At 38.3% G+C, this 22,574-nt stretch overlaps 1 long non-coding RNA gene across 1 annotated transcript; it reads right to left on the bottom strand.

The window, feature by feature from the left end:
* Positions 1-677: 677 nt before the first annotated feature.
* On the bottom strand, positions 678-3,082 carry LOC122006100. Its single transcript, XR_006118624.1, has 3 exons — positions 2,480-3,082; positions 2,321-2,386; positions 678-823 (listed from the first exon to the last, which is right to left on the bottom strand). It is a non-coding gene; the product is annotated as an uncharacterized LOC122006100 (long non-coding RNA).
* Positions 3,083-22,574: the final 19,492 nt, after the last annotated feature.

Here is a 22,574-nt window from a genome sequence, read left to right as displayed (position 1 = left end):
GCACGCTACAGGAGCTCTATATAAGGGGGCTCCAAGCATCGACGAAGGTATGCGATATTTACTATTTGCGCTATAGTCTTCTTGTTGCTCCACATTATTCTTCATCGTCGGTGACTGACTTGAGCATCGGAGGGTCAACGTCGGGGACCCTTCCCTAGCTCGACACTGATGTAGTTTGTGTTGCAGGTCTGAGAAGAGTCCACAGGAGGTTAGCGTGAGCGCCACATCCCCAGCTTTCCGTCTCTTCGACTTTCGGACAGGATCATATTTGGCACCGTTTATGGGATGATAACCTGCATTCGAGCCGAGTGGATGGAGGATGCCGGACGACTCACCACTATGACGCTCACCCAAGAAGAGCTTGACATGCTCGTTCAAGCCCGAGAAGCTAAGATGATCGAGAAGCAACGACAACAGACGTTAGCCGATCGGCAAGCGCCACAGCCTGCAACATCGGTGGTGTCATGCCCCGGGGGAGTCCCTACCGAGAAAATTTCGGCAGCATCTCCCCTGTACCGGTGACAATCTGAAACATTACTACAAAGCCCTCAGGGGCACACAAATCTTGGCCAACACGGCCAGAACAATAACAATAAAAATAACTAAAACCTATTCTACTTATATGACGGAAAACTTAAACCCACAACAAAAATCCAACGCAAAGGAAAACCAAGCAGTAGACCAAAACTCGATAAAAATCCACAAGTACAGTAATACATCACAAATATATAAAAATATAACACGGAAACTACAAGTCTAAAGGTTGAAAATCGTCCCGACTCAGGGTGGGGACTAGCGACGGGAACATCCTGACAGCTTCAACCTGAAATGGTAATAATCAACGGGGTGAGTCCAATACTCAGCGGATACCAAGTTGACATGCATAGTAGGAAATAACCAATAGTAACAATTATGTGTACAATCTCCTGGAATAATGGAAAATGCAAAACTGAAGGAAATGAGAGAAGTTGTACTCACCGTGACCTCCTATCAGGATAATAAGGGTCGTCAGACCAGATGCAAAATGTCACCTGTATGCATGTCAATCATATGCATCCACCAAATATGCAGCAAACATAAGCAATAAATGCTATCCATGCATATGATGCAAATGGCATGGTCACTCTTGATGCTAGTTTCCCATCTCACACACGATGGTGAGACTGAAGGGTAGGGCTATGAAAACTATGCACTTTGCCATCACTGTTCCTAATGAGTGATTGAGTGGACAGGATGCTGTCGGAGTACACCTATCCTCCTACCCCAAATCATAAGTGGGAGAGCTCAATGCTCTCATCTCCCTGAGACAGTCCAGAGGAGGGACCCCTGTCCTACTACCACGATGAGTCATGTTACCCATGAGTGGACCAGCGGAGCATTGACAGAGCAAACTACAACAACACACCCTGCCTGAATAAAAACCACTAACTCATGAGTGGTTGTGTGTGCAGATCCATGTAACTGGCGATGTGCTCAATAATAATGGAGCCGACAATCACGCAGCATGCAATCATGCGAGATGGTGCATGACACTAAGCATAAAAAAATCCTGACCATATCTATCTCCATGAAACATGTACAAATAATAAATAGCTCAAATAATAAGGTCTAGGTACATGTATTAGATATGGTAAATGTTTAGTCTAGTATATCATAAGGCATGGTATGTCACTACCATTATGAGCATAAATAATCAAGAGGGTAATGAATGCAACACAAGTAAGCAAAATCAAGCATGCAATAGGTAACAAGTAGTGGCATACCGATACAGATATGAACATAATCATTACTACTCGTTAAAATCTACTATGCATATCAAATGATAATATCTAAAGATAAGTCAAGGTATCCGCATCAAATGTAGATCGAGCTAAACAATCACTATGTCAAAGTGCTCGTCCCGAATCAAAGTCCTATAATAAATCGTACAGTTTTAGTTAAGTTTCATTATAACTAAATAAAATCCTAATCCGATTAGAAACTATGTAACTCGATTAGCTAATCCCTCTTGTTAACATTATAAATCATATCTAACCCGAAGCTTAGATTTGATCTAACGTTTTAACCCCAATTACCTCCCTCTGGATCAGTTATCCCATCTTACAAATTTTGAGATGATCAGTAGCTTAAAGAATAAAGTTTTTACCCTTTCAATAAAAATGCATATTATGATTCGTCTCAAATAAATGCTACTGATCTTACAAATTTTCTTTTTGCAACAAACCTAATAATTAACCAAAGGCGTATCACCACTACTTTGGATCCAAATTCCTCCATCATATAGGGTTAGGCTAACCATGGAACACACTCCAAAACTCACCCGAAATTGATGCCTCAGCCACTGATCCAATCCTGAAGAGACCACTACTGAAATTTGGAGAAGTTGCTGTGGGAAAACAGTGATGAGTACCACAGTTATCAGCCAACAAGTTTAGCACAGGATCCCAATCAAAAATTCAAATTACCAATTAGGCCTTACCTAATTCGATAGCCCTGGTTTCCTCTCTACTGGCAACTAATGGAAAAAAGGAAGACCGGTGGTGAGGTCTAGGGCACGACCAACATACGTGGGTGCTCGGCTGCGTCACCGATCTGGCCTCCAGAGAAGGGGGAGGTTGCCGTCAGTAGGTGGCAGACGCTGGCGACCGGCGATCGGCTGAGAGGGGACGACTTCGTGCGCGAGGGAGAGAGATCGTGAGAGGTAGGGAGTTAGTGTCGGCTGTGATCAGAGGAAGATAAAGAGATGGTGTTGGTGGCTTAGGGCTTGGCGACAATGGACCCAATCTAGGGCACGACGGGGCACGCCGGAGAGATCTGGTGGTCAACACTGCTCCGTTCAATGGTGGCGGACTGTGGAGAGGCTAGGGTAGAGCTCGGGAGAAGGGGAGAGGAATAGGCTTGGCTTTTCCCTGGGTTGATGGATTTTATTTGCGTGGGAGAAGAAGGGTCGCGGCGGCGCCGTCGGGTGGAGGAGCCGTAGTGGAGAAGAAGAGAAGAGGGGAGAAGAAGGGACGACGATCGGGAGGATTAGGGCACAAGCTCGGCGATGAAGAGAAGAAAAAGAAAAGGGAAAACGGAAAAGAAAAATAAAACTTTTCCTCGTTTAAATGGATAGTTTAAATAGGCTTTCACGTGGCCCAATAATTGATCCCCCTTAAATTCGTCATACGAGCTCCGAAGAATTTCTAGAAAATTTCTAAAAATTTCAGAAAATTCTCTTAAGGTTATATTTAGGTATCATATTTTACAGGCGGTTGGTAGACGAGCGGGTTAAGAAGACCGAGTGGAGCAAATCTCCGTCTGAGGACATAATAGAAGGTCGACCGACACACAGGGGGAAGCGCCGCCCGCATTGATTCCCTTTCATCGAGCCTTGTTCCAAACTCCATGGAGATATCCCTGCGAATGAAGAGCGGGGATCGTCTTTGGATGATGCTCCCGTTCGGGATGCATGAAAAGGCAAGACGCCCCGAAGCAACGCGTCACCCGAACGGATCAACTGGCAGTTCTCCAAGGAGATCTTACAAGACCCTCTGCCCAGACACTATACCTCGCCGGCGATCAGGACCTACAACGGACCGACCGATCCGGATGATCACTTAGATCGGTTTGATAATGAAGTCACGTTGCACCAGTATACAGACAGAGTGAAGTACTGAGTCTTTCTCACTACCATCTTTGGATTGGCGCAGCGTTAGTTCAGAAGACTGCCGGATGGATCTATACACAACTTTAAGGACTTCTGAGCTTCCTTCTTACACCATTTCGCCAGCAGCCGACGCTATCAAAAGATGAGTGTCAACCTCCTCTCTCTGAAGTAAGGATCGAGAGAAATACTCCAAGCGTACATACAATGTTTCAATCAAGTAGCCATGGACATCCCCTCGGTCTCGTCCGAGACGATGATGGACGCCTTTACTCAGGGACTCGTCAAGGGAGATTTGTTCCGATCGCTCATCAGGAAGCCGCCCAGGGACTTCGATCACATGCTCAAGAAAGCCAACGAATATATAAACGTGGAAGAAGCCCACGAGGGCAGAAGGAAAGAGGCACCGATTGAGGGCCGACCATCAAGCAGCCATCATTCGCCGAAGGGGTCGAGGGCCGAAGGAGCGCGTGTTAGAGTGTATACTAAAAGTCTACCTTTTGCATAAATAATTATTGTAGGACCGTTAGATTCGATAGAGGGGTGAATATCGATTCAAAAAATAAGAGTTTAAACGCAGCGGAAAAGTAAAATAGACACAATGGTTTTACTTCGTTCGGAGCCTGTGACGACTCCTACTCGAAGGCCCGTGGTCCTTGACCACTTTAGTTGGGCAATCACTAGCAATTCGGAATAATGATTACAAAAGAACCGTACAGGGAATGCTAATGAAAACTGAAAAACAAATACCGACACAAAGGGAAAAGAGCGGAGCGTAGTGTCGGAGCTTTGTTGGCGTCGCACTGAACGTCGAGCAGCAAGACCAGCAGTAGAAGAGTTCTCAGCTTGATTGATTTGATTGATCGAAGCTCCGGGCTTCTTTTATATGTTAAGGCGCTGGATCCCTTAAGGCGCACGGAATGTGACAAATCGAGATGCTCCAAGGACGACTTAGGGATAAATTCGCCTTCCGGCACCGGATCCTGGCGGGACCTCAGCCCGGTTTCCTCGCGCCTTGTTTCGAAAACTCCTTTTCTGCAAAACAAAGTTAGTCCGAGGCAAATATACATCCTGTAAAGCAGATTACGTTAAAGTTCAACGGATGGATAAAAGAGTATGACTTAGATTTCGTCTTTCCGGAATCTAGTCACGATCTCGACTTAGACATCCGAAATGGATCTAAGCCGGATCGCGCCTAATGTTCCCTTCCCGGGAAGCGTCCTCACGGTCACTCCCCTCCGGTGACTTACCTCACTTACCTGCCGGACGTCCGGTCAGCCTCGCCAAGCGTCCGGTCAGCCCGTCGACCCGCTTGGACTTCTCGCCAGCTATCCGGTCAGCCCGTCGACCTAGCTGGACTTTTCCTGCACACTCGATCAAAGTGTCAGACAACAACAAAACTAACTTAACCTATTTGTCATTCATCAAAACCTGGGTTAAATCGTTAGTGCTAACCGCACCAACAATCTCCCCCTTTTTGATGGAATGACAACCTGGTTAAGTTAGTGAAAACATATGCAAGAAACAACATGCATTTATGTGGTTTTTAAGTTAGTTTGTATTTTCAATTCTGGTTTAGCTAACTTAACCACCTAACCCTCCCCCTTTGGCATTCATCAAAAAATAAGCAAGGGTACACAATCATATTGAAGAGTTTGTAAAAGTATAATTTTTAACACCAAGAAAAATAGTCGAGTTGAAAAAAAAACAGGTTTTTCAAATTTACTTTTCATTTTCTTTTCAAAAAAAATGAATTTTTCAACTACGATTTTTCAAAATAAAGCAAAAATTAAGCAAGTAAGAATTTTTCAAGAAGTAAAATTTTGCTAAAATAAAATTTTAAGGCTAATTTGATAAAAGCTAAGTTTGGAAAGTTGATTTTTCAAGCATATGTTACAAAACTGAATAAGTTTAAATTTGCAATATTCATCTTTTAAAATCAGGTTTTCATATTAGGGTGGATTAAACTTAGTTAAATTTAACTTTTTGAAAAACTGGTGTTTTAAAAATAAGTTAGTTTTAACATAGATGTAAAAAAAACATTTTTCAAACACACATTAATTTCTCCCCCTGAACTTGACACTTATCTTTAACCAGCTGTCTAACCAATTAGGTACTAACTAACTATCAGAAGATAGTAGCTTTCACTTGGTTAGTCAGATTAAGTTAATTATAACCAGTCAATGAACTTTAATTTGATTAATATCTGAATTGTATTTAACGTCCAGACTTATGCTGATGCACTGAAATAAGCATCTTAAGTCCAGACAGTTGGCCTATGCATCTCACCCCTTTCTATGTTTGTCAAACACAAGCAAGGTAAACCTAAGGTGTTGGTGAGATGCTCAAAAACTAGTCCTATGGGTACATGCTTTCTAAGGATTCAAAACTAGTCTAAGGCCAAAACTGTTTTTGAAAATCTAAAAAATGGAAAGTTTTGAAAACAAATAAGTTTGACTTATAATTTGAAAGAGTGATTTTTGAAAACAATTTTGAAATTGAAAATTCCTAGTCTATTGAGCACATTCCTAATTTTCGGCGTAAGTTGCTAAACTCACTTTCAGGGAGTGGTTTTGTGAAAATGTCAGCTAAATTTGATTTGGACTCAATGTATTTGAGTTCAATATCACCTTTAGTAACATGATCCCTGATAAAGTGGTGCCTAACTTCAATATGTTTGGTTCTTGAATGATGCACAGGGTTCTTGGTTAAGTTAATTGAACTTATATTGTCAATTAATACTTTTACATTTGTAATGTTTAAGTTGAAATCTTTTAGAGTATGCATCATCCATAGTAATTGTGCAACACATTCACCTATAGCTATGTATTCTGACTCAGTTGTAGATAGAGCAACACAATGTTGCTTTCTACTAAACCAGCTAACAAGTGATGAACCTAATAATTGGCATCCTCCACTTGTGCTCTTGCGGTCTAATTTACATCCAGCATAATCTGAGTCAGAATACCCTATTAGTTCAAAATTATTGGTTCTAGGATACCAAATTCCTACATTTATTGTTCCTTTAAGATATCTAAAAATTCTTTTAACTTGTGTCAAGTGGGATTCCTTAGCACAAGTTTGGTATCGTGCACACATACTAACTGCAAATAAAATATCAGGTCGGCTTGCAGTTAAGTACAGTAGGCTACCTATTGCACTCCTATAATATTTTAGGTCAACTGATTTTCCATTTGGGTCATTATCTAAGATTGTGTTTACTGCCATAGGTGTTTTTATTTCTTTTGTATTTTCCATTCCGAATTTTTTAAGTAATTCTTTAGTGTATTTGTGTTGATAAATGTAATTTCCCTCATTTGTTTGTTTGATTTGTAATCCTAAGAAATATGTTAATTTTCCTACTAGGCTCATTTCAAATTCTTTTTCCATTAGATTAATAAATTCCTCTAAAAAATCTGAATTTGTTGAACCAAATATTATATCATCTACATAAATTTGTGCAATAAATATGTTTGAATTTAATGATTTAACAAACAAGGTTGGGTCAATTTGACCTTGTTTGAATCCTTTAGATGTTAAGTAGGATGTTAGCCTTTCATACCATGCCCTGGGTGCTTGTTTAAGTCCATATAATGCTTTCTTTAACTTAAATACATAATCAGGGTGTTCTAGACTTTCAAACCCAGGAGGTTGACCTACATAAACTTCTTCTTTTATTAGTCCATTAAGAAAGGCAGACTTAACATCCATTTGGTATAGTTTGAACCCTTTATGGGCTGCATAACTTAGTAACATTCTAATGGATTCTAATCTGGCTACTGGGCATATGTTTCATCATAGTCAAGTCCTTGACTTTGACAACCAGCCTAGCCTTATTTCTAGTAATTTTCCCAGTTTCACTTAGTTTGTTTCTGAATACCCATTTTGTTTCTATTATTTTCTTATTCTTAGGTGGTGGAACTAGGTCCCAGACCTCATTACGCTCAAATTGGGCTAGTTCTTCTTGCATAGCTATTATCCAATCTGGGTCTAGTAGGGATTCATCCACAGTTTTGGGTTCAATTTTTGAGATTAATGAAATTTGACTTAGGTTTCTAAAGGATGATCTGGTTTGAACTCTTAAGTCTGGGTCACCGATTATTTGATCAATTGGATGATTTGGGTTAACCCTTATTGTTCTAGGAGGTTGATTCTCTTGATGTTGTTCCTCTTCTTCATGACTTAGAGTTTGGTTGGTTTCTGGAACAAACTCAGGTGTTTGTGTAGATCCTATGTCTTGTTTAGTTTCTTCAAACTTTACATTAGTAGTTTCTTCAATTTTTAAGGTAACCTTATTGTAAATTCTGTAGCCTCTACTATTTAGGGAATATCCTACAAAAATTCCATTTTCAATTTTAGAGGTGAATTTTCCTAAGTGTTCTCTTGTATTTAAGATGAAAACTGGGCACCCAAATACCTTAAAATATTTTATATTTGGTTGTTTATTATAAAACAGTTCGAAGAACGTTTTGTTATGAGTTTTATTTATTGTTGTTCTGTTCTGTACATAGCAGGCTGTACTAACGGCTTCTGCCCAAAAGTATTTAACATTGTTCTAGAAGCTTCAAGTAAGGTTCTATTTTTTCTTTCTACAATTCCATTTTGTTGGGGGGTTTTAGGGCATGAGAACTCATGATGGTAACCGTTTTCTAGACAAAAACTGTTAAAGTGGTGATTTTTAAATTCTCCCCCGTTGTCACTCCTAATTCTTTTAATTTTAATATCTTTTTCGTTTTCAATCTGTTTGCAAAAATTTGAGAAAATTTCAAAAGTTTCATCTTTATGTTTTAAGAATTTGACCCAAGTAAACCTAGAATAATCGTCTATAATTACTAAGCAATATAAGTTTCCATTTATAGATTTGACTCCATGGGAGTCAAAAAGGTCTAAATGTAGAAGTTCTAAGATTGAGGTAGTTTGTGGTTGATTTGTTTGTTTGTGGGTTGATTTAGTTTGTTTGCCTTGTTGACAAGCATTACATATGGTTGAATCTAAGTTAGGTAACTTTGGTAAGCCTTTTACAAGTCCATTTAGTTTGATTATATTTCTAAAGTTGGTGTGAGACATCCTCCTATGCCATAACCAAGTTTCTTCTTTTTGTGTTAAATAACACTTAATGGAAGAAATGGTTAAGTTGATGACATAGATGTTGTCTTTTCTAAAACCTTTTAGGCTTATGGTAGGATTATCTAGATGTTTGATTGAGCATTCTGTAGATAGAAACTTGACCTTATACCTAGTATCACACAATTGACTTATACTTAGAAGATTATATTTAAAGTTTTCAACAAGTAAGACATTTGTAATTATAAAGTCTAATTTTAATTCAATATTACCTATACCAATTACCTTGAGTTTGCCGTTGTTTCCAAAGGCAACTGTTCCTAGGCTTTTGTAAGTGAGTTGAGTGAACTTGGTGTGATCTCCAGTCATATGTTTGGAGCAACCACTGTCCAAAATCCACTTGGTTTCCTACAATAAGTAGGATTTAAAGTTAGTCTTTTGAGCATGCATTAATTTAAGTTTAAAATTAAGAATTTGAAATTAATTTTTAAGTTAAAATTAAAATTTTGAAATTAATTTTTAAGTTTTAAAATTTTGACAATAATTTTTAAGTTTAAAATTAAAATTTTGAAATTAATTTTTAAGTTAAAATTAAAATTTTGAAATTAATTTTTAAGTTAAAATTAAAATTTTGAAATTAATTTTTAAGTTAAAATAAAATTTTGAAATTAATTTTTAAGTTTTAAAATTTTAAAAATAATTTTTAAGTTTAAAATTAATATTTTAAAATTAATTTTTAAGTTAAAATTAAAATTTTGAAATTAATTTTTAAGTTTAAAATTAAAATTTGAAATTTATTTTTAAGTTTAAAATTTTGAAAATAATTTTTAAGTTTAAAATTAAAATTTTGAAATTAATTTTTAAGTTAAAATTAAAATTTTTTAATTTTTAAGTTAAAATTAAAATTTTGAAATTAGTTTAAAATTTTGAAAATAATTTTTAAGTTTAAAATTAAAATTTTGAAATTAAGTTTAAAATTAACATTTTGAAATTCATTTTTAAGTTAAAATTAAAAGTTTGAAATTAATTTTTAAGTTTTAAAATTAACATTTTGAAATTAATTTTTAAGTTAAAATTAAAATTTTGAAATTAATTTTTAGGTTTAAAATTAACATTTGAAATTAATTTTTAAGTTAAAATTAAAATTTTTAAATTAATTTTTAAGTTTAAAATTAACATTTTGAAATTAATTTTTAAGTTAAAATTAAAATTTTGAAATTAATTTTTAAGTTTAAAATTAACATTTGAAATTAATTTTTAAGTTAAAATTAAAATTTTTAATTTTTAAGTTAAAATTAAAATTTTGAAATTAATTTTTAAGTTTTAAAATTTTGAAAATAATTTTTAAGTTTAAAATTAAAATTTTGAAATTAATTTTTAAGTTAAAATTAAAATTTTGAAATTAATTTTTAAGTTTTAAAATTTTGGCAATAATTTTTAAGTTTAAAATTAAAATTTTGAAATTAATTTTTAAGTTAAAATTAAAATTTTGAAATTAATTTTTAAGTTTTAAAATTTTGAAAATAATTTTTAAGTTTAAAATTAAAATTTTGAAATTAATTTTTAAGTTAAAATTAAAATTTTGAAATTAATTTTTAAGTTTAAAATTAAAATTTGAAATTTATTTTTAAGTTTAAAATTTTGAAAATAATTTTTAAGTTTAAAATTAAAATTTTGAAATTAATTTTTAAGTTAAAATTAAAATTTTGAAATTAATTTTTAAGTTTTAAAATTTTGAAAAAAATTTTAAGTTTAAAATTAAAATTTTGAAATTAATTTTTAAGTTTTAAAATTTTGAAATTAATTTTTAAGTTTAAAATTTAAAGTTGAAATTTATTTTTAAGTTTAAAATTTTGAAAATAATTTTTAAGTTTAAAATTTAAATTTTGAAATTAATTTTTAAATTTAAAATTAAAATTTTGAAGTTAATTTTTAGATTTGAAATTAGAATTTTGAAATTAATTTTTAAGTTTAAAATTCAAATTTTGAAATTAATTTTTAAGTTTAAAATTTTAAACCTTATTCATCTCACCCGATCTATATTATCAATCAGGGAATCCTATGATTTCGTGAGATGAAATTAGATTTTTAATTATGGAGTTTTGGTTTAACGTGTGTTAGATTCAGAAATAGTTTTGGTTTCCACAAATAGGCATTCTTCGGATAAACTTCTAAGCTTGGTGAGTCACATGGACATCATTAGAAGTAACCAACCTTTCGAGGTTTTCCGAATAGTCCTATCCACGGAACTTAGAACTAAATCTTGGTATAACTGGTTAGGATTCATTTAAGGATAACTTCGGTCAGTTCCACTTGGCCAAATGCACCAGATCGAAGCCATATCTTTCTAGACATGCGATGCCCAAGCTTCCCTAACGTATTATCATCCAAAAATTTCACCAGTACCCTGATTCAAGTTAAACTTGGTCTCTTTTTAACTAATCCTAATTACCCTGCCGGGTTAGTTTGTTTTGGAGGTGCCAGCTATTCTGGAGCCTCCCCCTGAATTATTGGCCATTAATTTAGATTTTGGTTTTAGGCTTGTGTCGATTCTTTTTATAGTTATAGTTAACTTGGTGATAATTTTGTTGATTTTTAAACTGTTTAGATTTTGAATTTGATTTAGGTTTGTATTTTGGATTTTGGTTTGGTTTATACACTTTTATATAATGTATTTTTTCTTTAGGTATATAATATTGATTAAGTCCTACTTGCGTGGTCAGACACGCTTTCGGAACCCAAGCTAGATTGGTTGACTTGTATTGGGTTATTAATGATTTGAAGGTTTTATTTGAATTCGACTTATATCCTAGTCCGGTTTTATTATAACATGCTTTTTGATTATTTAGGATTAGGTCTAAATTTTTTGATCTTGTTGTGAATTTTTCTAACATCTCCTTTAAATTGTTTATTTCATTTTTTAATGATAAATTCTCCTCCTCAAGTGTTAGATCTTGAGTTGGATTCGAATTTTTTAATTGTTCCTTGAGGTTCTGATTTTCCTCAAGAAGTAATTTGTTTTCATTTTCTACTTTGGTTAATTTACTATTTAAACAAGAAATGATTCTAAAAAACTTTTTGTTTAAATTAAAATATACCTCATTCGAGCCTTCGGAAACGAGTACGGACTCGTGGCTTGTTTCGGGTTCAGACCCGTCTTCATCTTCCGACTCGTTTTCTGTTTCAGCTTCGCGGGCCATCAGTGCGAGGTGGCTCTGATGTTTCTGCTCTTCTTCCTCCGATTCGTCCGAGGAGTCGTCCCACGTTGCTTTGAGTGCTTTCTTTTTGGTTGGCTTTGGTTTGTCGAACTTCAGTTTTGGACATTCGTTCTTGTAATGTCCCTTTTTGTTGCAGCCGTAGCAAGTCACGTTCTTTTGTTCTGAGGGAGAGCTGATCTTTTGAAGGTCCTTTTTGCTGAAGCTCCTCTTTCTCCTGGTGAACATTTTTCTTACCAAGTTCACCAGGTGTTCTTCGTCTTCGGAGTCTTGGTCAGATTCTTCTTCAAATTCAGGCTTGCTTTTCTTTTCTTTGGAGGAACCTGCAAATAGAGCTATACCTTTCTCGGCTCCAGCATTAGTTTGTTCGTGTAATTCTAATTCACAGAAAAGCTCATCTAATTTTAAGTTAGAAAGATCCTTAGAAATTTTGTAGGCATCCACTATTGATGCCCACAAACTATTACGTGGAAAGGCGTTTAATGCGTACCTTATTAAGTCTCTGTTCTCCATTTGGTGGCCTATCGCATGAAGCCCGTTGAGGATGTCCTTGATCCTCGCGTGTAGTTGATTCGCTGTTTCTCCTTCCTGCATTTTTATATTAAAAATTTTATTTAGAAGCAGGTCTCGTTTTGTTACCTTAGCGTCGCTCGTTCCCTCGTGCAGTTCGATCAGCTTGTCCCATAGCTCTTTAGCGTTTTTGTGTGGACCGACTCTGTTCAGTTCTTCTCTTGTCAATCCGCACTGTAGAGTGTTGATCGCTTTATTTTCTGTTGATGCTTTTTTCTTGAGATCTGCTGTCCAGTCTTCAGGATCCACTAGATTCCCGGCATTGTCCACTGGAATTTTGTAGGGTCTCGTAATGCTCATCCACTGGTCGAAGTCTGTTTTGAGGTAAACCTCCATGCGCTTCTTCCAGTAAGGGAAGTCGTCCCCGTTGAAGAGTGGAGGTCGCACTGTGCTGAATCCTTCTTGTTGGGACATTCTGTGCACAGGTAAATAACCAAAAAAAATATCCCAAGACTTGGTCTTGGATTAGTAGTGCGGGAAGAGAAAAATAGAAAAAAATCTAGATTCGTGTTGCACTAATTTAAATTGATTAGATAAATATTAAGTTAACGAAACACTAGTTTTAAAATTAATTATCTAACAAAAACAAAGAAAAAAAAATCACCCCCTGTCTGATTGGTGGTTGCACCAAATCAGAGCGGTACCTGCTCTGATACAACTTGTAGGACCGTTAGATTCGATAGAGGGGGGGGGGGGGTGAATATCGATTCAAAAAACAAGAGTTTAAACGCAGCGGAAAAGTAAAATAGACACAATGGTTTTACTTCGTTCGGAGCCTGTGATGACTCCTACTCGAAGGCCCGTGGTCCTTGACCACTTTCGTTGGGCAATCACTAGCAATTCGGAATAATGATTACAAAAGAACCGTACAGGGAATGCTAATGAAAACTGAAAAACAAATACCGACACAAAGGGAAAAGAGCGGAGCGTAGTGTCGGAGCTTTGTTGGCGTCGCACTGAACGTCGAGCAGCAAGACCAGCAGTAGAAAGCTCCTGTCTGGGGCTTCTTTTATATGCTGTTCCGGGCGCCTGGATCCCTTCCGGGCGCCTGGAATGTGACGAAACTGCTCAAATCGAGATGGTCCACGTGGCGACGACTTTGCTGGATAGAATTCGCCTTCCAGGCGCCCGGATCCCTTCCGGGCGCCCGGACCTCCGGGCGCCCGGACCTCCGGGCGCCCTTGTTCGAAAACTCCCTTTTCCGCAAAACAAAGTTAGTCCGAGGCAAATATACATCCTGTAAAGCAGTTGTTAGAACGGTTAAAGTTCAACGGATGGATAAAAGAGTATGACTTAGATTCCGTGTTAGAGACGGAATCTAGTCACGATCTCGACAGACATCCGAAATGGATCTAAGCGGATCGGCGCCTAATGTCCCCTTCCGGAACGCGTCCTCACGGTCACTCCCTCCGGTGACTTACCTCACTTACCGCCGAGGCGTCCGTCGACCCGTCTGGACTTCTCGCCAAGCGTCTGGTCAGCCCGTCGACCCGCTTGGACTTCTCGCCAGCTATCCGGTCAGCCCGTCGACCTAGCTGGACTTCTCGCCAAGCGTCCGGTCAGCCCGTCGACCAGCTTGGACTTCTCGCCAGTTATCCGGTCAGCCCGTCGACCTAGCTGGACTTCTCCTGCACACTCGATCAAAGTGTCAGACAACAACAAAACTAACTTAACCTATTTGTCATTCATCAAAACCTGGGTTAAATCGTTAGTGCTAACCGCACCAACAATTATTTTGAAATAAGAATCACATTGGTCAAATGTCTACATTTATGCTAAGTGTAGTTGTCCATTTAATTTATATTATAGATAACATGGTGTGAGGTGACACACAAAAGATCATGTTATCAGTTTCTTATAGATTATAAATAGTAGCTCACAACCAAGATGGAATGGGACAAACCATTGGAGTGATTGTAGTGTAATTTGGTATTAGTTTATCTTGATTATAAAATTACACTAGTACACTATGAGTGTATTGAGCAGGACCATTTGAGGTAGTTTCTTTTTATACTGACTATATAAAAGAATAAAACTTCTGTTATTATAGAAGTACGTACTCTTAATCATGATATAATAACAAGCAGATATACTTAATATTTATTTCTTTAATTTATCAAAGGGTGAGATTTAGTTCGTTAAATCAATAGGCTCGATAAGTTGGGAAATCATATTATTTGTATGGTGTGTTGTTGATTATAGAATGAAATTGTGTCCTAGTAATCTAGGTTGATGATGTCCCCTTGAGGAGCTTATAAGGATTGCCATGTAAACCCTGTAGGTGGGCTTAGTCTGACATGACAATAAGATTGAGTGGTACTACTATTGGAGCTAGATATTAATTAAGTGAGTTGTCAGTAACTCATTTAATTAGTGGGCATTCGATATCTTAAACACAGGGAGACTAACACACTCATGATAAGAAGGAGCTCATATTGTAATATGGGATTGGTGTGGTAGTGCAATAATAACTTTTTAGTAGTATGAGTTATTATTGATGAACTTGGGTTGGGTGTTTGGGGCGAACACGGGAAGCTCAAGCTCATCGGGAGACCAAAACCAATTCCTCCTCTCGGTCCCTGTTGTAGCCTCTTATTTATAAAGGCTTATATCCACTTAAAGCCAAGCTTCTTACCCATCTTGTTGTGGCCGGCCAAGCCATGCTTGGAGCCCAAGCTAGGGTCGGCCAAGCCAAAGATTGGAGCCAAGTTGTGGCCGGCCAAGCTTGGAGCCCAAGCTAGGTGGCCGACCACATTAAAATAAAAAGGGTATTTTAAATTTTAAAATCTTTCCTTTTGTGGAAGCCATGGTTTTAAAAGAGAGTTTTAAAATTTTAAAATCTTTCATTTTATAACTTTCTATAAAGGATTAAGAGAAAGATTTGATATCTTTCCTTATTTGTAGTTAAAAGAAATATTTTAATTTTTGATAAAACTTTCCTTTTTTGTAACCATCCACATGTTTTAAAAGAGAGATTTTAATTTATAAAATTTTCCTTTTATAACCAACAAGGGATTTAAAAGAGAATTTTTTTAAAAAAAAATTCTTACTGAAAACAAATAAGGAAGTTTTAATTTTATGTTTAAAACTTTCCTTGTTTGGAGCACATGTATAGGGCCGACCATGACAATCATTAAAGGAAGTTTTAATTTTTTGTTTTAAAACTTTCCTTTTTAGTCATTGGCAAGGAATATAAGGAAGTTTTAATTATGTTTAAACTTTCCTTTTTTGCCAAGACCAAGGATTATAAAAGAGAAGGTGGGGGTGCCTCACCTAACAACACATCTTCTATTCCTCTCTTCCAATCCTTTGCTGGCTGGCCCTTGTCTTTTTGTCTTCTCCTTTTGTTTTCTCTCTTGGAGATCGACGACATCAAGGTTGGTGTTCTCTTGGTGGCTGGTTGCTTGAAGGAGAAGAAGAAGAGAAGGAAGCTCTCTTGTCTAGCATCCCTTGGAGGTTAGTTGGTGGCCGAATCTAGGAAGAAAAGGAAGAAGCATGGGTGGATTTCATCTTGGAAGATCATTGCCCACACGACGTCCAAGAGAAGGAGAGGAATACAGCAGAAAATCAAGAGGTCTATAAGCTACAAAAGGTATAACTAGTTATTAGTTTCCGTGTCATAACTAGTTCATCTTTTGTATAGATCTTGAAAAACCAAACACAAGAGGTTATCGGTTTTAGTTTATTATTTTGTTATCGATTTTATTTTTTGATTTCATGTTTCGATATTATGTTTCTATTGAGGTCTCTGTAGTTAAATCTAGTTTACTGTAAGAAGTTAAATATCCGATTTCTTTGAGAGGCTTTGTCTAGGAAGTGGTGGATGATCCCATACCCAAGAAGGCCTAGTGTCTTGCCATGTTTAACTTGGAAGTTGATCTTTGAAATAGTATTTGATTATCTTCTGTAATATGGTTTAACTTAGGAAGATCACATCGGTTAAACTTGGAGCAAAAATGTTAAGTATCATTTTCAATCCAAGTTTAACTTCTGAAGGACAATTTGGATTAATAATGTTAAGCTTCATTTGCAATCCAAATTTAACTTCAGTAGAGAATATGGGTAACTAGGATAGTTCTATGCTTGTACAAATTTTTGTACAGGGTAACTAGAATGGTATTCCGAGTAGCAACCAACGCGCGACCACACCAGGAGACCAGGGCACCGACCGAACCCTAGCGGCCAGAAGGAAAGAGGCGCCAACCGAACCCTCGACGCCGACTGAGCGCCGACCATCAAGCAGCCATCAGCTGCACAACGGGCCAAGGGCCGAATGAGCACGACCACACTAGGAGACCAGGGCACATGCCGTACAACATGTGACGTCCAATCGGCTAAAGGCGCTAAGGGGAAAAGTATGGATGCTGATGTTTTGTTCTTTCCACCAGTTGGTGACCCACAACACGCGTGATTGTCGTGGTCTAACACCAATCGTCAGCCGACTGGCTCCACGTGGATATCGTCGTCGATCTCCTTCTCCCAATAAGCGGTAAAGACCTCGATCCACTAGGCGGCAAGAGGGCGAAATAAGGGTGCCCGAGCGGCACCATCAACACCAGCGGAGGGACAACGACACCTCCCAAGGCCCGACCAAGCGAAATAGACCATCCGCTCGGGAAAGCTCACAAAAAAGAAGTACTTCTTCTAGTGTTTGTTGGTGGTCGACATTTTAGCAAAGAAAACTAAGCCCATTCAGGCTTGGAATAGAAAAATCCCTAGCTCGGATGATTTGAGATAATAAAAGTAATGAAAGAGACAAGGAGTAAGGGGAATTCCATGCAGGCGAAAAAGAATCACCATTCCACACAGCAACCGAAAGGAATTCGGTACTAGTTGGTGAAAGGAGACTCGGAAATATTTACACACGGCGAAAACAAAGGGGTGGATGGGAAACCGTAGACCGGCAATAAAATGGTCCCTAAAGAAGTAAATACAGCCGGGCGGTGGAGAATTTGACCGATCGGAAGGAGAAGGAAGAACAACTTCATATTCGGGAGGAAGCTCCAAAAGCGGCTTTCAGACTTTCAGCATCGCCGGTGTCAACCCAGGACTCGGTAGAGGTGTACTAGAGCCCAGGGATGCCGGCGGGAGGCTGTAAGGAACTTTCCATCGCAAAAAAAGGAAAGGTGAAGAGATTCAAAGGAAAGAAAACCTATGGGCAGAATTATCGCCAAACGTCGAAAAACTCAAAGACAAGGAAGTACAGACGATGGAAGACGAGAAAGCAAGGGGCGATGGGAAGGAAGCTTACTGAAAAGGTCGCTAGAGGAGCAGGGAAAGAGGAACATCGCCGAAGCACAAGAGCATCGCATCGCCGAAGAAGAAGGAAGTGTGCAAAGGTGGGGACTCGCACGGGCTTATAAGCTTCGGGGTCGGCCGACCGGAGTCGTCCGATCTAGGTTGCGAAAACCCAGGACGAGATTTGACCATTGAATTTGAACCGTCAAACATCACATCATAGCGGATATTCACCTGTCACCTCAGGCATGCGGCAGCAATGGGCAGGACACGTGGCGCATCGCCACGGGTCATCATTTAATGAGGGCATGGGGGCGCGCTTAGCCTTAATACGCAGAGATTTACACGATTTCTCAGAAATCCGGGTGACGTAAGCCTGACTCACACTCACCCAAGATAGTCCAAGAAATGATTTCACAAGTACAAATTGTTGATCCCTTGGTGGCCGACAAGAGGGGAGGGGTGAATTGGCCTGCCAAAACAAACTCAATCCTTTCTCGACTTATAGCTTAATTATGAATACTTGTAAATAACAATTAAGAGACTAATTTAAAAGACAGAGACACAAGAAGAATTACTTGGTTTGCAATCAGAAGATTGTTAATCCAAGGAAAATGAAGTACACTTTATGAAGATCTCCTTCAGGCGGAGTAGCCTCTTACAATGTTAACAACTCACAATTAATAGTAGAATAGAAAGAAAGAAATTACAAGTCGTTATCTGATATACTGAAATCAGAGCTATATTTATAGCACTATTTCGGGTGCCTAGAGTGGGATAGAATTCTATCCCTGACGCGTCAGTCAATGTACACGTCGAACTTGAAAAAAGTTGAGTTTCGGGCGCCTGGAAGGGTTCCAGGCGCCTAGACCACCAAAGTCAACAATGTTGACTTTTTCGATCTGGGCCCTTTGCTCCGGTTCTACTCACCTCGTTCTGGGTCTTTCGCTCCGACTCCACTTGCTTTGGGTGATTTCGGCCATCTGGAAGAGGGCTCACCCGAACCCAATTTCTGACCTTCTCCTCGAGCAGCCTTCCTCCCCGACTTCTCGTCCCTCGAACGTCGCGTATGTTCTTCTCCTCCACAGGTGTACTCTTCCGCAGCACCTTGTCTCTCGGACGCACTGAGCCCGTTGGCTCTCTCCCTTGTCATCCTTCTCGCTAGCCGCGTCTTCCGCTCGACTTCCTGTGCTCCTAAGCTCTTGCACACTTAGACACAGGGATTAAACCAAACAGGACCTAACCTAAGTTAGTTGATCACATTAAAACAACCACGGGATCCAACAATCTCCTCCTTTTTGATACGAATCAACCCAAGTTAAGTTAGGGTAAAAAAAATATGAAATTAAAGACATGAAATATTATGTAATAGTTTGAAGATTGACAAATATACATTCCCCTTAACTTAACTTCTATTTCTCCCTCTTTGATCATATTAAAAAAAATGAAGGGTACTAAATAAAATCTTAAGGGAATTTCTTTTTTAACAGAGACAATTTAAATGAAGCTTGCAAAAAAAAATTCCCAAGTGAGATTTGAAAAAAAAATATCTAAGTGAAGTTTGCAAAAAAATATTTTAATAAATGCTAAACCATTGACAAATATTAAAAGAATTTAATTTAATTAACAATTTCATACTTATCAGTTTGTCAATTAAATATTCAATTCAGAAATTGTCTTCACGTTGTGGCGAGGCACTAGGCTTTCTTGGTTATTGAATCATCAACCACTTCTAGACAAAGCCTTTTAATGAATTCAAATATTTAATCTTCTATCTAAAAGCTCTAAGTCTAATTTTACTTTTAATTTAAACAAGTTTTTGGAACCCAATATAGGTTCCTTCCTACAGGGTTAATAAGGTATTTTCTAGGGATATAAGATTTTGTTACTTTTCTGATCTGACCTTTGTGAAATCTATAGTATCAGTTTAATCCTCTATAGTTTCTAATTTTTAAATCAGAAATATTCGAACATGAATTTTTTTTAAAAAAAGTTTTCTATTTCTTCCTTTAATTTAGTATTTTCAAGTTTTACTTTTTCAAAATCTTCTATTAGGCATGATTTTGCTAAAATTCTTTTTATTTCTAAGTTTTCAATTTTTAATTTATCATTTTTAATTTTTAACTTGAACATTGATTTTTCCATAGTAATACCAAAATAAAGTTGGTCAGGAGGTAAGAGGCATACCTCACTTACCATATCAGACTTGAAGCCTGACTCTCTCCCTGCTTCGTTGCATTCATCTGAAGTTGCTCCCCCTTCATCGATGCTAGATTCTGAAGTGCTTTGTTCTTTATGGCTCGCAATCAGTGCTAGTCCAGCATATTCTTCTATTTCTGACTCAGATGATGAGCTGTCGTCCCAAGTAGCCTTTAGAGTATTGTACTTGTTTTGCTTGGGAATCTTGCCATTTTCCTTTTTGAGTTTTGGGAAGTTCTCTTTTATGTGTCATTCCTTTTGACACTGGTAGCAATGAGGCCTTCTTCTATTTCTTGGATTTTTCCTATTCTGCATTTCTTTAAATTTGTTAAATCTGAAGAATTTTCTGAATTTCCTTACCATGTAAGGTTCTTGATCTTCTTCTAAGTCTGACTCAGGTTCATCCTTCTTGGTTGTATTTACTGTCATAATTTGGCTTGACTCTTTTGTTGTACATGTACATCTGGTTTCATGTAATTCTAAAGTAGAAAAGAGTTCCTTTAGGGTACTTACATCTAGGTCCTTTGAGATGTAGTAGGCATCGATTATCGAGGTCCATTCTGGAAGTCCTGGGAAAGGCATTGAGTGCATAACATATCGAGTCCCGGTTGGTTACCGTTTCACCAAGGTTTTCGAGTCCGATGATTAGTTCTTTGACATTCGCGTGTAGATTGACTACCTTCTCACCTCTTTCCAGATGTATAATCGTCAGTTTGTTTTGAAGTATGTCTCATCTTGTAAGCTTGGCTTCGGATGCACCTTCATGGAGTTCCAGGAATTTTTCCCAGAGTTCTTTGGTCAACGAGTAGCTCCCGATGCGGCTGACTTCTTGAGATGGCAGTACACTCAGCAAGTGATATTCCGCTCTGTTATTTGCTACGAAATCATTTTGTTCTTTCTTTGTCCAAAGACTCTCCTCCTTCTCCTCTCCATTTTGATTCATAGGAATTACAAAATCATACTTGATTATTAAACGAATCTCAAAGTCAATTTTTAGAAATACCTCCATTCGGGGTTTCCAGTGTGTGAATTCTCCCTCGAATTTTGGTGGAACGATGCTTGGTCCGGCCATTGGTTTCTTTGCTTCGGTCGGTAGTTAGTTCTTCTGAAGTGTTCTCGCTCTGATACCACTTGTTGGTCCCTTGGTAGCCAACAAGAGGGGAGAGGTGAATTGGCCTGCAAAAACAAACTCAACCCTTTCTCGACTTATAGCTTAATTATGAATACTTATAAATAACAATTAAGAGACTAATTAAAAAGACAGAGACACAAGGAAAATTACTTGGTTTACAATCAGAAGATTGCTAATCCAAGGAAAATAAAGTGCACTTTATGAAGATCTCATTCAGGTGGAGTAGCCTCTTACAACGTTAACAACTCACAACAATAGTATAACAGAAAGAAAGAAATTACAAGTCGTTATCTGAACTACTGAAATTAGAGCTATATTTATAGCACTGTTCCAAGCGCCTGGAAGGGTTTCGAGCACCTGGAGTGGGATAAAATTTTATCCCCGACGCATCGGTCAATGTACACGTTGAACTTGATAAAATTTGAGTTCCGAGCGCCCGGACTCCTGGCGCCAGAACCACCAAAGTCAACAATATTGACTTTTTCAGTTTGGAACCTCTATTCTAGTTCTGCTCACCTTGGTCCGAGTCTTCCGTTCCGGCTCCGCTTGCTTTGGGTGATTTCGGCCATCCAGAATAGGCTCAACCAAACCCAATTTTGGCCTTCTCCTCGAGCAACCTTCCTCCCCGACTTCTCATCCCTCAAACATTGCGTACATTCTTCTCATCCACCGGTGTACTCTTTCGCAGCACCTCGTCCCTCGGAAGCACTGAGCCCGTCGGCTCTCTCCCGTGTTGTCCTTCTCGTTATTCGCATCTTTCGCTCGACTTTCTGTACTTCTAAGCTCCTGCACACTTAGGCAAAGGGATTAAACCAAACAGGACCTAACCTAACTTAGTTGATCATATCAAAACAACCACGGGGTCCAACACAAACCTTTGTTGTGCCAATCAGATTGAGGGAGCATACCTACGGCTAAACGATAAGCTTCAACATGTCGATCGGTAAGGAGCGGTTACATCCCAATCAGAAACCACATAGTATCGAAGGTCGATCAGGTGGAAAACTATTCAGACAAATATCTAGTCAGTCAGACTTGCATCCTCCTTTGACTAGACTTGAGGCGGAGGCATGTGATGCAATGATGAGGAGGGGCCCCACCCCACGACCACGATGGAGGTCAAAATCTAGACAGTCAACGCTCGGATGTCCACAGTCGATCGAGTGACCATTCCCTGACCAGAGGGAGAAGGTACTGAGCCACTGCCTCCTTGCCCATGGGGAAGTCAAACAACCGACGCTCAAGAGAAACGATGTGCAGAAGCTGAGCCGAGCGGCTACCCTGCTCGGCCAGACAACAGAGCTTGATATGGCAGAGTTTAATTTCGGTCGAGAGACTATCCCGCTCGACCTGGCAGCAGGTCTCGGCGGTGACAAAGTGGAACTTCGGTCGAGTGGACGTGACATAAGCATAGTAAAATGGTGGTCGAGCGGAGACACGAACAGGAGTAGCGAGGTTCTAGCCGACCAAATGGGGCACCAAAGCGGTGGAATGCCTACCGAGCGGCCAA

Source organism: Zingiber officinale, chromosome 7B (assembly GCF_018446385.1).
Source record: "Zingiber officinale cultivar Zhangliang chromosome 7B, Zo_v1.1, whole genome shotgun sequence".
Lineage (NCBI taxonomy): Eukaryota > Viridiplantae > Streptophyta > Magnoliopsida > Zingiberales > Zingiberaceae > Zingiber > Zingiber officinale.
Note: the sequence above shows the minus strand (reverse complement) of the source record. Positions and strands in the feature narration are given on the sequence as shown.